Here is a 13137-nt window from a genome sequence, read left to right on the forward strand (position 1 = left end):
CAAAGAGAGGCTCCAGCGCCCTGTGCTAGCCCCAGGCGCAGCCATGGGGGCCGGGGAAGAGGTCAGTCCTGGGCACTGCCTGGGAGTCCACCTCCTCACTGTGGAGCGAATGGCTTGCCCTTGGCTCTGGGACACAGAAGACATGGTGGGAGGGTGTGAGTGGCGCAGGGCCATCTGTCTGGGCACAGGCCACTGCAGTGGCACAAGGCGGGCACTCAGTAAACACCTGTTGAATGTACGAATGGAGGAATGAGGAAGCTCCTGAGTCTAGCGCTGCAGGAAGAAACGCGGGGTCTGGGGAAGCAGACCTGACCTCGAGTCCCTGCCAGGCCGCCCAGCGGGGCGCGGGGCTTCCAGGGTGTCTGAGGTGTCTTCTCTCTCTGGGGGGTGGGGAGGGGGGAGCCCAGGGCCCTGGCAACCAGAACAACTCGCTCACCGTTTGTTCTGCACTCACCTGGTGCCTGCTCTATGCCAAGGCTTTTTCCACCCCATGGGACCTGTAAGCAACGCCACGCTTGTGACCCTGTTTCACAGATGACAAAACCGAGGTGCAAAGAGGTCCAGTGACAGGTCCCAGTTTCGAGAGGGAAACACACCCCAAACCAGAGCTCAGGCAGGCGTGGGAGGAGCACCGGAGCCCAAGTCCGAGGGCACCCACAGCCTCTGACGCACCTGGCTCCTGTCCCCATCCGTGAGTCCGCTGTCCCACCCCCCACCCCCAACAGAGGCTGGGGAAGGGAGCAGGGTTGGACGGAGCAGGCTCAGCCCTGGCAACAGGAGGAGAGAGACAGAGGCGAAGGTGTGCGCTGGGTGCCGAGGGAGGCGAGCTCAGCAAGTGTCGAGTGTCAGAGGGCAGCGGCACCAGAAGCTCAGACGCGGGGACACGGGTGGAGCCCCGGGCTAGGCGCTCGCACTTGCATTTCTTCCTATCAAGGAAAAGCAGTGTGTGGGTGGGCGGTAGAGGGCACGTCAAAGTCACCAGGGCAGTTGGTGACAGGCTTTACACACGTGCCCAAGACCCTAAACGTGCTTCTGTTAAGGCCACTTTGACTTAGGTTCATTTCAGGTGGCCCTAGGCGGGGAAGGGGCTCAGAGTCCAGTAAGGCCGGGGTCTCTGCCCCTGAAAGTTTGAGGTGGGAGAGGTGAGCATAAAGGGGGCCTCCTTCCAGGTGGGCGCAGCAAGGGCTGTGCTCCGGGCGGGTGGGGCTGGTGGCTCAGGGAGGAGGGCACCCACAAGGGGAGGAGGGGCAGCTCCCCTCTCGAGGGGCAGTGCCAGGCCCAGAACTGCGCCCTGGCATGCAGAGACCAGCCTGCGCCTGCTGCCCACCCTCCCAACGAGGTCTGGGCTGAGCCAGACCCCAGAAGGGGAAGGGTGGAGCTGGGTCAGCGGGTGGGTTCCAGGATGCATACAGGGCATAGGGTGGGGTGATGGGTAAATCCTGGCGTAAAATGCCAGTTCCCAGGCCCCACCCCAGAAGCTCTGATTCTATCCGTCCGGGCCCAGGCCCAGGAATCTGCATTTGACCTGTGGCCCAGGTGACTCTGGCACAGCAGGTCGGGCAGGGGGTCAGCACCCAATCCTAGAGGGGACAGCTCCAGCTCTGCAGCCTGGCAGGCACGAGGGCGAGGGTGGTCCCAGCCCTACTGCTCCCATGCTATCAGGACTTCCACCCTCTTTCTGCTGGTGCCCGGTGCAGCCATCACGAGCGGCCACTGGGTGCCCCGGTCAGACTTCCTGAACTTCCGTCCCTCCGTGGCTGCTCGCTGCTGTGTGACCTGCCGCAGGCTAGCGAACCTCTCTGTACCCAAGGTCCTTCGTCTGCACAGGCAGTGACAGCACCTGCCTCCCAGCGGTGTTCACGGGACACACTCCTGAGCTGGCGCCGCCCACATGCTAGTGCACGGGAGCTCTGGGTGTGCACTCTCGGCTTCCCAGCGGGCTCCCTGCCCCTGCCCTCGCCCCCACAACACCGGGGACTCTCTTAAACCCTATGTCTCCTCCGGTCACACACCGACTGACGACCAGAAGTGGCCTCCTGGCCAGTCAGTCCCCTCTCACCATGGCTCCCTGGCCCCTGTCCGTGCCCTCAGCTCTGCCCACCCCTCTTGGGCCCTGGCTCACTGCCCCGGTGTGGCTCCTCACTCCAAATGCTGGGACCCGCTGTGTGCTGACTCCTCATTTGAATAGAATATTTGTATTTGCTTATATCTGCCTAACGAAACTCTGAGAGACCCTTCAAAAACTCCCAACAGACAGTGTGGCGACGGGGAGGCAGGTGCGTAGGAACAGAGGTGAGGCAGGAGCTCCCTTCCCTTCATGGCTTGTCCTCCAGTCTGAGTTTTGAACCACGTGGATGCTCTCTTTTCACCAAAAACTGTATAAAGAAATGAGCGGATGCATTTTTCTAAATCTCCGCCTTCCGGGAGAGGCCCTGCCTGGGCATGCGCACTGAACGGCCCCTGACCATCACTCTTCACCCCTCGCCTGCTTTACTTCCACCAGCAACACTACCACTAACTGCCATCCCTTTCAGCGCACGTTTGACAGATTATTGTGCGTTCCTCCCGTTGGGATGTCACCTTGTGAGCACAGGGCCCTGTCCTGTCCCAGCACCGTGTCAGAGGTGCTTAATCCCCAGCGCCGTGTCAGAGATCCCCCAGGAAGAGTGAAAATAGTCACAACTACTCCCACCTGTCCATCCGTGAGCACCATACTGCCCAGGGCTTACAGAGGCTGCAGCCAGGATTAAACCTGGCATACCATGGGTGCTCAATAAATGTTTAAATGAATAAAGCAGTGGTCTAAAAAGGTCTAAAAAAACCTTTCGATAGATGAACTTATTATACCCTCCAGAAGGACAGGCAAAGCTTTTCAAGATGAAAACAGCCAGATGATCTGCTGGTATAGAGTAACTGTCCAAATACATAGTAGCTACTCTAATTATTACTAAAGTGTAAATGACTTACCCGGACCTCTTTCTGTGAGCAGGAGGAAGAAGTGAGGCCAGGAGAGCCCTGAGAAGAGAAGGGAAAACAATTTCAGAAACACAAAAGTCTTCTTTGGAGTGTTTCTCCAATAATTGTATAATTTCCTTTTTCTTTTCAGAAAATCTCTGTCCACGGGGGTCTCTGCTTGTCGGGGGTCTCTGCTTGTCTGCACTCCCTGCTATAAGTTACCCCAGACAGTGTGCGGGCCAGGACCCCCTGTCAGACTAGTGGTCAGAAAGCCCACAGCCCCCCAGGGTACAACCCAGCCACATCTAGGTACCGGGGTGCGGGGAGAGCAGGGAGTAACAACCTCTCACCCCCCACCCACCCCAGGGCACCTCTAGGCCCGCGCCCAGCAGCCCTTAGAGGCCATAAACACGCAGCGGAAAGCACTCAGCCTCTGGAACCTGACAGCCCTGGATCCCACCCTTCCGCCGTCCTCTGCCCCAGTCACCTTGGCCTGCCCGGTCTTATTTCACCCTCACGTCTTTGGGAAGCAGTTGGGTCGTTGCCCCATTGCACAGCCGGGGAGGTTAAGGTGGGAGAGTCACTTGCTCAGGATAACCCTGCAAGAGTGTCCCCAGCCATCAGTCACGCCCAGCCTGCCTGTGCGCCTCGGTTTCCCGATCTGTAAAGTGCGGACAGCAGAGGCTCCTATTCAAGTTTATTGGGAACATTTAATCCCTAAAAAGTGTCTCACAAGGAAAACAAAGTCTCTCACTGGTTCGACCCTACAAGGGCTCATCAAACGTTCCCCATCCCTCCTCGGGAAGCCAGGTGTCAGCCCCTCCCTGGGGTGACAGCCTTGGACAGGTCCTCCCTCCACGTCCCGGTGAATGGGATGAGTTTGAGTTTGGGGGGTGGCACAGAGAGGTCACAGAGCTCACCAAGCCGGGCACAAGGCGGAGCTGGGGGCGGGACAGCAGCAGAGACCGCCCCCTTCCCGCACGCAGCCCCGCCCCTGTCGCCACAGCGACCCAGCGCCTGCTGCCTCCCCCGCCCACCCCCCCCCCCCCGGGGCGGGGGAGCGTGCCAAGCAAGGGTGGGAGGGGAAAGCAGCCCCCGCCCCTCTTTTGTTTCTTTCTTGCGGTGTTGGTTTTGGGGTTTTGTTTTGGTTTTTTTTTTTTTAATCCAGCCACTCTGTGGTCCCACCCGGGGCCTCCTGCCTCCTCCCACCTCCTCACTGGTGGCTGTCACACGACAGACATTTTTAGTGGTGACAGCTGGCCTTGTGGAACTCGCTCGAGTACGGGAATGGTTTTTAAAAAAAGAGTGAGCCGAACCAGAGCCACTTTAAATAGCAATGCAGCGTGAGGGGAGGCAGCAGAGCAGTGCAGACGGAGCGCGTGGGGCTGGGTTTCCACGCTCCGCCCGACGCAGGAAGGTCCCAGCCAAGCGGGGTGACCTCCGAGCTCCTCGGTCCCAGCCCTGCCTCTGACCCCAGCCCTATCTCTGACCGAGGGCGAAACTGAGGTCCTGAGAGAACAGATGTCACGCCCAAGATCACATGGTTGTGAGTGGCAGGGCTGGGACTCCAGGCCAGGTGTGTGCGGGTGGGCACCGGGCTCTTCACGGCGACAAGGCCCTGCGTCCCCATGCCACCTGCCCTTTCCTGACCTTGGAGAGAGCCCGCTGCGGGGAGCCGTGACTGAGGACTGCTTCTGAGACCAGCGTCCCCAGGGCCTGGAACGAGCCGCCCTGTCTTTGCAGGAACTCAGTGACTATTTGCAAAGGAATGAGAGGGTAGGGCTCTCAGGGGTCCTCCCGTGTCCCTGAGACCCTCAGATCTGAGCCTGTTCAACTCCCTTTGGTCCCGAGCAACGCCAGGGCCTGTCGCTTTTGCCCCCACGACATTTCCTTTGGCAGTTTGAAACTTACCATCGTGGAAGTACACACTGTTGTTGCCCCAGGTCTCCCTACCTGGGCCTGTGTCCCTTCGCTTCCGTCATCCCTATGGGGCGGCCGATGCCCAGCACAGAGCCCCGTACCCCCGAGCAGGGATGGGGCGAGGACAGTCCCCTCCTCATTCCAGCACTGCATTTCTCTGAGTGTAACCCAAGAGTGACTCCCCGAGCTCCCGGCCACCCATTCCTGTGATGCCCCTTCACGCTTTCTCTTCTCCGTGACACTACCTTCAGTGCCACGGTGGTGGGTTTAATGCCCGTCTCGCCCCGACCCCGGCGTGTGGCCTCCACGAGGACAGAGCTGACTGCGACAGTGAGTGGAGACCCGCTCCTGTCCCATCCTGAGCGCTTGAGGAGCAGCCACAGAGGCGTGAGCAACGTCTCCTGCACACCGGGCAAAGCAACCTGGAAACCGCGGGAGGCGTGAAAAGGCCAAGAAGGGAAACATGAGGCGGAAGAGCAAGATGAGAGGCACTTTAAACACGGACCTCCGCCCTCCCTCCTCTGCTGGGAGCCTCCTGGGCATCTCCTTGGAGGCTCACAACGTCCTGGGAGGGCAGATCTTTGACCATCCCCCCTGCCTCACTTCACAGAGGGCACTGAGGCTCAGAGAGGGGAGTTCGCCTGCCCAAGGGCACACAGCGCTCAGTGTGGGGCCCAGAATTCCAATCCAGGTCTGACCCCGGAGCCTGACTCTCACTATTAATAATCAGTCGATAATCCCCAGCCCTGTCCGGGAGACTAGTCCTGCACTGGGGCAAAGAGAGAGAATCTTCATCACCACGAAGAAGACTCCGGAATTAAACAGGCTGCTGTTCGAAGCCGAGAGCTCCCCATCGCCGCCAGAAGCATTCAGGCAGAGGACGCACACCCCAGAGAGGGACAGAATAGGGTTCCTGCACCCAGTAGGGGGGGCCTTTAGGGTCTCAATACCAAGACATTTCATTTCTGTGTTCCACACCCCAGGCTGTGAGCTGTGAGTCAAGTTTTCTGAAAGCAACATTATTGCTCAGTGTTTCGATGCTTAGGGGGGAAAAAAACCCTGATGAGTTAAATAACTGTATCAGTATATCATGTGACACACTGAGAAACACTCTTAATTTCACGTGAGAAAAGCTTAGGTTAATAATATCAACTATTTCATGGAGTTATTACACGCCAGACTCTCACATAAATATTTTAGTATATGAAATATATTTTCGGCCCCGACTGGTGTAGCTCAGTGGATTGAGCATGGGCTGTGAGCCAAAGAGTCGCTGGTTCGATTCCCAGTGAGGGCACATGCCTGGGTTGCTGGCCAGGTCTCTCGTGGGGGGCATGCCAGAGGCAACCACACTTTGATATTTCTCTCCCTCTCTTTCTCCTTCCCTTCCCCTCTCTCTAAAAATAAATAAATAAAATCTTTTAAAAATAAGAGAATCTTTGAAATTTAAAAAAAATTATATTTTGAAATATCTCGTTTAATTGCACAACAGTCCTGTGTAGTGGGCACTATTATGTGTGTGTGTGTATGTAATAGTATTAGATAGATAGATAGATAGATAGATAGATAGATAGATAGATAGATAGATACAGATATGTGGATACATATAGATACAGATTAGTGTGTTGGTGTACAATCCTGCTTATAACAAGGAACCCCCCCCAGTCCCGTGACTTGCCACATCTTTCCTCTTCCTCTCTCGTAGGTCTGCAGGTCAACTGGAGTGACTCCATTCTGTGGGTCACCTCGATTTAGCTTCAAGCCACAGCGAAGATGCAGATTAGCTCCCCAAGTGTCTCTGAGAGCCGTCAGCTACCTGGGGCGTGTTTGCTCTGTAGCACGTGGTAGGAGCTCAAGCAGCCAAGTCGAAAACCCAACCCAGTTTCAGGCCGATGCTTTTTACCAAATCCACTAACGTCCACTGGCCGAAGCAGGTCACTTCCACGGGCTGGGAAATGCACTCTCCCCACTGCAAGGGGAGGCAGTGCCAAGTCACGTGGCGAGGAGCAGGGATGCATATATAATTCCCCACAGGAGGGAATGAAAACTTGAGAACAATATCCAATCTACCCCCTAGAGGTTGCACAGATGAGAATCAGAGCCTCACACAGGGACACGAGTGGCCCAGGTCACCTGCTGGTTAATGTGATTCCAGCTGGGATTCTAACCCAGCCGGTCTGACGTCGGAACTGCTCTGCCCCCACAGGTTGTCGGGTAAGCACCTGATTTATATAATATGTGCTCAATTAATTATCAGTTCAGCCCTACTGTTGTGGCTCAGTGGATGGGGCATTGTGCCGCAAACTGAAAGGTCGCTGGTTCTGTTCCCGGTCAGGGCACGTGCCTGGGTTGTGGCCGGTCACCAGGTGGGGCGCACGGGGGGCGAGTGAAAGGCAGTGGATCAATTCTCTCTCACACAACGATCTTTCTCTCCCTTTCTCCCTCCCTTCCCCTCTCTCTAATAAATAAATTAAAAGCTTTAAAAACTATCAGTTCATGGTTAAAGTGTACACTTCAAATAGGTACAGCTTGTTGCAGGTCAATTATGTCAATGAAACGATTACATTATTTTTAAAAGAAACTTTAAAGAAAAGAAGAAAGTGATCAGTCGATGAATGAAGTGTTAGCGCCTGGGCAAGACTTGACCCTGAAGAACACCAGCAATGGGTTGGAGCCCGGCATTCCCGGGGAGAACCAGGAAGGTCCCAGGGACCCCCACAGGCCCCGGTCCTGGTCCGGGAGGTCAGGCTCACAGGGCAAGACTGCAGAGCAGCCGACCGGAAGCCCGGTTCTTCTCAAGAACCAAAGGCCAAGAGCCAGCCAGTATGGCTAGGAGTGACATGTGCCGTAGTGATGTCAGGCGGGCTGTGGGCTTCAGGATCAGGCTGCGCTCCAAGGTCAGTTCCACTATGACGATTGTCCTTTCGTCTCTTGGGTGGCAGAAGTGACCAGTGGAAAATAGTGAGCTTCTAGCCCTACTGACTCTCTGCTTTGTGACCCAGAAGGCGGGTGGCACATTGCCTCAGAAGCTCAGCTTCCTCCCCAGTCAAGGAGGTGAATGGGCAGGTGGCGAGTAAAGGGACAAGATGGAGCATTGTCCTGCCTGCCCTGGACACTGTGTCACCTGGCGCCCAAGCCCACAGGAGGGCTGTCCCAGCTGACAGATGAGGAAGGAGGGACAGGCCGGGCTGTCTGCACCTGACCGCCCTTGTGAATGAACACATCCAGAAATCTGGGGCAATCAGCCGCACACCCCCAAACAGGAGAACACCAGAGGGAAACACACCACAGCAGCGAAGTCCTCCCCAAAACAGCGAGGCCGACCCTGGGCAGGCCTCAGACCCGATGCCGGCTTCCAGGAAATCCAGGGAGCGGAGAAACGGGCTAGAAACCCGCCGGGGCGCGGTGGGCAAAACCCAGACTGAGGGGGAGTCTCCGGGACCAGCGCAGGCCACAGGGCAGGGAAAGGACACGGGGCTCAGGGAACCCACTGGGGAAGAGATTGTAAACACGTGTCAGTCTCCACGTGCCTGCGGCCCTTCTTTCGATCCCGGTTCAAGTGGAAATAATCACGTATGGGTGTGAGTCGGGTATATTTTACATGATAGGAATCACATCAAATACACAAATGTAATCACAGATTAAATACCTAGCATATGAATACACTAAGTATATTACATAAAACTATAATAGAGCTATATATTATATTTATATTACTGGATCCATACATTATGTTAATAAAGCTATATATATACATTAGATATTTATAGTATACTTACAAACATAAATATATAAACATACATTGAAGCCATTGGAAATTTGATTGCACCAAATATGTGTTTTACATGTAGAGCTATATATGAATACACGTATGTATATATTTATACTCATGAGGAATGTGACGGTATCGATTCGGTTTTCGGAGGCATCATAGCTTTGCGTTACATATGGAAAGGCCCATATTTTTCAGAGCTGCAGACTGAAGTACTTCCAGATGAAACACTATGTCTGGGGTTTGCTTCAAAGCCAGTCGGGAGGGGGTGGGGACAGAGGTACAGTGAGGCCGATCGTGAGTGGTCCTGGGTACAGCAGGGTGACGGGCACATGGGACTGGTCACCCTGTTCTCTCCGTGTTTGGTAAATATCTGAACATTTCCCTCATGAGAAGTTAAAACTCAGTAACTCCCATAATAATAAAAAACTTAAAAGTATTTTCCCTGTTTTTTAATTTGGTAAAATACACATAACCGGAAATCTACCATCTTAGCCATTCCTGAGCGCACCGCTCGGTGGCGTCAAGTGCCTTCATGTGGCTGTGTGAGCTCTCGTCCTCTTGCAGGCCTCTTGCAGGACTGAGACTCTGTCCCCACTAGACATGACTCCTCTTTCTCCCCGCCAGCCCCAGGCACGCACCCTTCTTCTGTCTGTCTCTACGGATCTGACCGCTTTAGGAACATTCCATGGTGGCTCACCCAGTACGTATCCTGTGTCTGGCTTATTTTATTGAGTGTGACATTCTCAAAGTCTACCCATGTTGTCACATGTGTCAGAATCCCCTTCCTCTTTAACGATGAATAATGTTCCATTGTGTGGCTGGACCACACTGCGCTCACCCTTCATCCACACTGCGCTCACCCTTCGATGGACGCCTGGGTCACTTCCACGTTTTGACGATTGTGATAATGCTGCCCTCACCAAGGGTGTACACACATGTGGGTATTCTTAAAATTTCTCTGAGATAATTATGGCGGCCTTCCTTCCCAAATCACAAGTGGGAATTGGTAGCCCCACATTGCAGCAACATTCAAAGGGAAGTATATTGAGCACCTGCTAAACGCCAGGCATCACGCTAAACACTTTGGATGCCTCGGTGAGCACAACAGACATGCCCTTGGCCTAGCAGGCTGCCCGTCCCAGGGAGCCCGGCCAGCTAGAGGGCCTCGGAGGAGAGGACAGGGCACTGGGGTCCGGCCTGTGCTTTCAGGAGCTCTGGCAGGGTGGCGGGTGTAACGAGTTCGCCAGCCCAGCAAAGGACAACAGCAGAGCCATTCCATGCCTCCCCATCAATGTCACCGTCTTGCACCCATCCGAGAAGTGACCCTCTTACCCCCCTGTGGCCCTCCTTTCCGCACTAGAATCAGGCGGCCTCAGCAGACAGCCCCACCAGCCCGGCAAGACTCAGGGGTCACCTCTGCCTTAACTGGAGAATAACCTGTAGGCGAATGTGGGGGGCAGCCTGGGGTGCCCCTCCCGCTTCATTCATCTAATCAGTGCCCAGGGAGTGAGGCAGCTCCTCTTCAGAACCCACAGCGGCTGGGACAGTGCGTCCCACCCACTCTCTGTGAGGCCCATGAGCCAAGGCCCAAGCTGGCCACGTCCTGATTTCCGTTCTCAGAAAGTTCACAGTCTGCCCTGGCTGGTGTGGCTCAGTGGATTAAGTGCTGACCTGTGGGCAGAAAGGTCACCTGTTCGATTCCCCATCAAGGCACATGCCTGGGTTGCAGTCCAGATCTCCAGTGGGGGACGTGTCAGAGATAACCAATCACTGTTTCTCTCACACATCATGTTTCTCTCCCTCTCTTTCTCTCTCTTTTTCCCTCTCTCTAAAAATAAATAAATAAAATCTTTTTTAAAAAAATCACAATCTAATTGGAAACCAGACACACGCTGGATGGCAGGAACGCCTTGCGGCGCAGGGATTACCGGCCCGGAAAGGGCCCCAAACACACTGCAAAGGGAGACCGGGGCTGACCTGCTGCGGAAGGCTGAGGGGTGGTGGGCCTCCAGGGACTCAGGGCGGGTGGGGGTGGCCATAGATCAGGGTGAGGCTGCACTCCAAATACAGCTGAGAGGTGGGCAGGACCAGAGAATGGACACCCTGTCCTAAAAGGGGAGGGGTCTGGATCTTGCCTGGAGGCACTAGGGAGCCCTTGAAGACTGTTCAGCAACAGAGAGACCTGAGCAGATATGCCCTAGAAAGAGGGAGGGGGACAGACTGAAGGAGAGCACAGGGGTCGGAGGGTCCCGAGGCAATCACAGGGAGCGTCTCCATCCCCATCTTGGACCCGGCCCGCAGCACTGGTAACTAAGAAATCTCTAGGGCTTCTTCTTTGGCCTCCACCCCAACCTCCTGCCAAGAGGTTCAGGAAGACGGAGCTAAAATGACAGAGCTGCTGCCGAGCCCACAGAGGCCGAAGCAGTTAAGAACTTGGATGGAAGTGAGAGAGCCGGGCTGGCCACCTGGTGTTTGTGAAGCCTCTCGGGGCCTCAGTTTCCTCCTTGTAAACTGGAGTGGATGCACAAGCTTCCCTCACAGGGAGGTGGGGAACATCATGAGAAAATAAGCACAAAGTAGCAGTCGTGGGGCTGAGTACTTATTACTCCTGCATTTGTCCTCACCGCCCACAAAATCCCAAGCCCTCCACCCCAGGCAGCAGGGTTCAGGGGTGCCTGGTCTTTTCCACCTGCCTTCTCATTACTCCTTCTGCCCTGAAAGGTCCCCTTCCTGATTCTCAAACCAGTGAAATGCTGCCTGTGCCTCAAAGCCCAGCCCAGATAACACCTCCTCCACAAAGCCTGCCTGGATTCCCCCTCCCCACAACACAGACTCCCCTACCCACAGCCCCCAGGGCTCACCTCTGTGGCAGCTCCTAGTTTCCCATGCCCTAAAAAGCTGCGTCACCTTGTCACCTCCCCCTTCGGACTGTGAGGGCTGAGGTCCCAGGAGAGGAACTGCTATGGAGCAGGGGTTCAGCAAATGAGGGACGAATGGGTGGACAGGGGGACAGACAAATGGGTGAAATGAGCTTTTCACGTTAGTCAGAACTAGCGGCAAATACAGACCCTGATTCAAACTGCTGTAAGCCAAGCGGGAGGACCGGCTCAGGCGTGGCTAGAGCCCGGCGTTCTGTCCCTCTCCGCCTCTCTCTCCCCTGGGCTGGGGTCTTCCTTGCCCAGGCTGTCCACGTGCTTGACCCAGGCAGCTCTGGCCTGACATCCTACCAGCCGAGGCTACGGCCCCAAAAGAGCTTCATTTCCCCCTTCCCTGAGCCCGAGTCCCAGAACTGCCTCTCATTGGCCTGCCGTGGGTCCCACAATGGCACCCAGAAAGCCAGGCAAGGCCAGGACCACAAACTCCACCCCAGTGGAGAACAGGGAACCATTCGAATCAAGAAACTGACGGTGAAGGTTGGGGATAGGAACAACAGGCACACCCCAGGTTCCCAGGCTCACCCCCAGGGGCAGACCAGCAGGCTGTGGCTGGAGAGGGAAGCACAGACTGGCAGCCCTGCTAGGAGACCTCGGCCCCAGAGAGGAAACTGAGGAGTAAACACATCGCCAGAAGCTGAGTGCGCAGTGTGTGTGGCCAGATGGCCCCCAGAAGGTGTCTGTATTGGAAGCCGGCCCTCCGCCTGGGGGGTGGGCGAGCAGGACTGTCCCAAGGAGGAGGGGCCGACAGGGTGTGGAGGGCCACTAGGGCGCACCCTCTCCCACCTACCCCCACAGGGCAGACGTGCCCAGCCACACCCCAGACACCGGCTGAGGAGGCCTGGACCCTCCATCTCTGGCCCTGATTCTGGAGGGTGGTTCCCCCCATGCAGGAGGGGAGGGCACCGCACACCCCGTCATGAGCACTTGAGGAGCCTGGGGCCATTTAGGTGGGGGTTCACCAACAGCCACCTCCCGATAACAGCGACACCACCACCACCACCACCAACGGCCGGTACTGGACATTCTGCACACCCTGTGCAGCCCTGGCAGGCCGCTGCCATTATGGCCACTCCACAGACAAGGACCTGGGGACAGGCGGAGAGATGTCACTGGCCCAGTGTCCCACAGTAAGAGCTGAGCTGGCCGGGCACCCGGCTCTGGGTGAGCCTGAGCTGTGTCCTCCACACTTGACTGCCCCCTTTCGCACAAGGGCGGTGGTCCCGCCTTTGGATGCCCCACAGCACCGCTGCGGGGGCTGCCTAGAAATCCCTGTCCCTCAGGCCCTGGGCATCACGATCTCGGGGCGGGGGGGCCGAGTGTTCACATTTAACCAGCCTCCGGGGAGATTCCCATACAGCCAGACCAGCGGGCACTGGGGGGAAATCATTTGGTTTCCACAGTATCGGCCCAGAAATCCCACCAGAGGGGCAAGGATTCAGGTGGCGACCATTCCATTCTCAGAAGCCTGCGAATCCCGCTGCGGAAGAGACCTCTGAGGAGCAAGGCCCTTCCCTGCCCCTCCCCGTGGGTGCACACACCTTGAGTTTTTAC

The 13137-nt window shown here is 56.1% G+C and overlaps 1 long non-coding RNA gene across 1 annotated transcript in view; it reads right to left on the reverse strand.

Annotated features, from left to right (window-relative positions):
- Positions 1 to 735: 735 nt before the first annotated feature.
- Positions 736 to 13137, reverse strand: part of LOC128779684 (uncharacterized) — a 38049-nt gene continuing 25647 nt past the window's right edge. The window contains exons 2-3 of the long non-coding RNA XR_008425763.1: positions 2968 to 3015; positions 736 to 926 (exon numbers count right to left, since the gene is read on the reverse strand). This is a non-coding gene — a long non-coding RNA (uncharacterized lncRNA). The remainder of the gene's footprint in view (positions 927 to 2967; positions 3016 to 13137) is intronic.

This window comes from Desmodus rotundus, chromosome 1 (assembly GCF_022682495.2).
Source record: "Desmodus rotundus isolate HL8 chromosome 1, HLdesRot8A.1, whole genome shotgun sequence".
Lineage (NCBI taxonomy): Eukaryota > Metazoa > Chordata > Mammalia > Chiroptera > Phyllostomidae > Desmodus > Desmodus rotundus.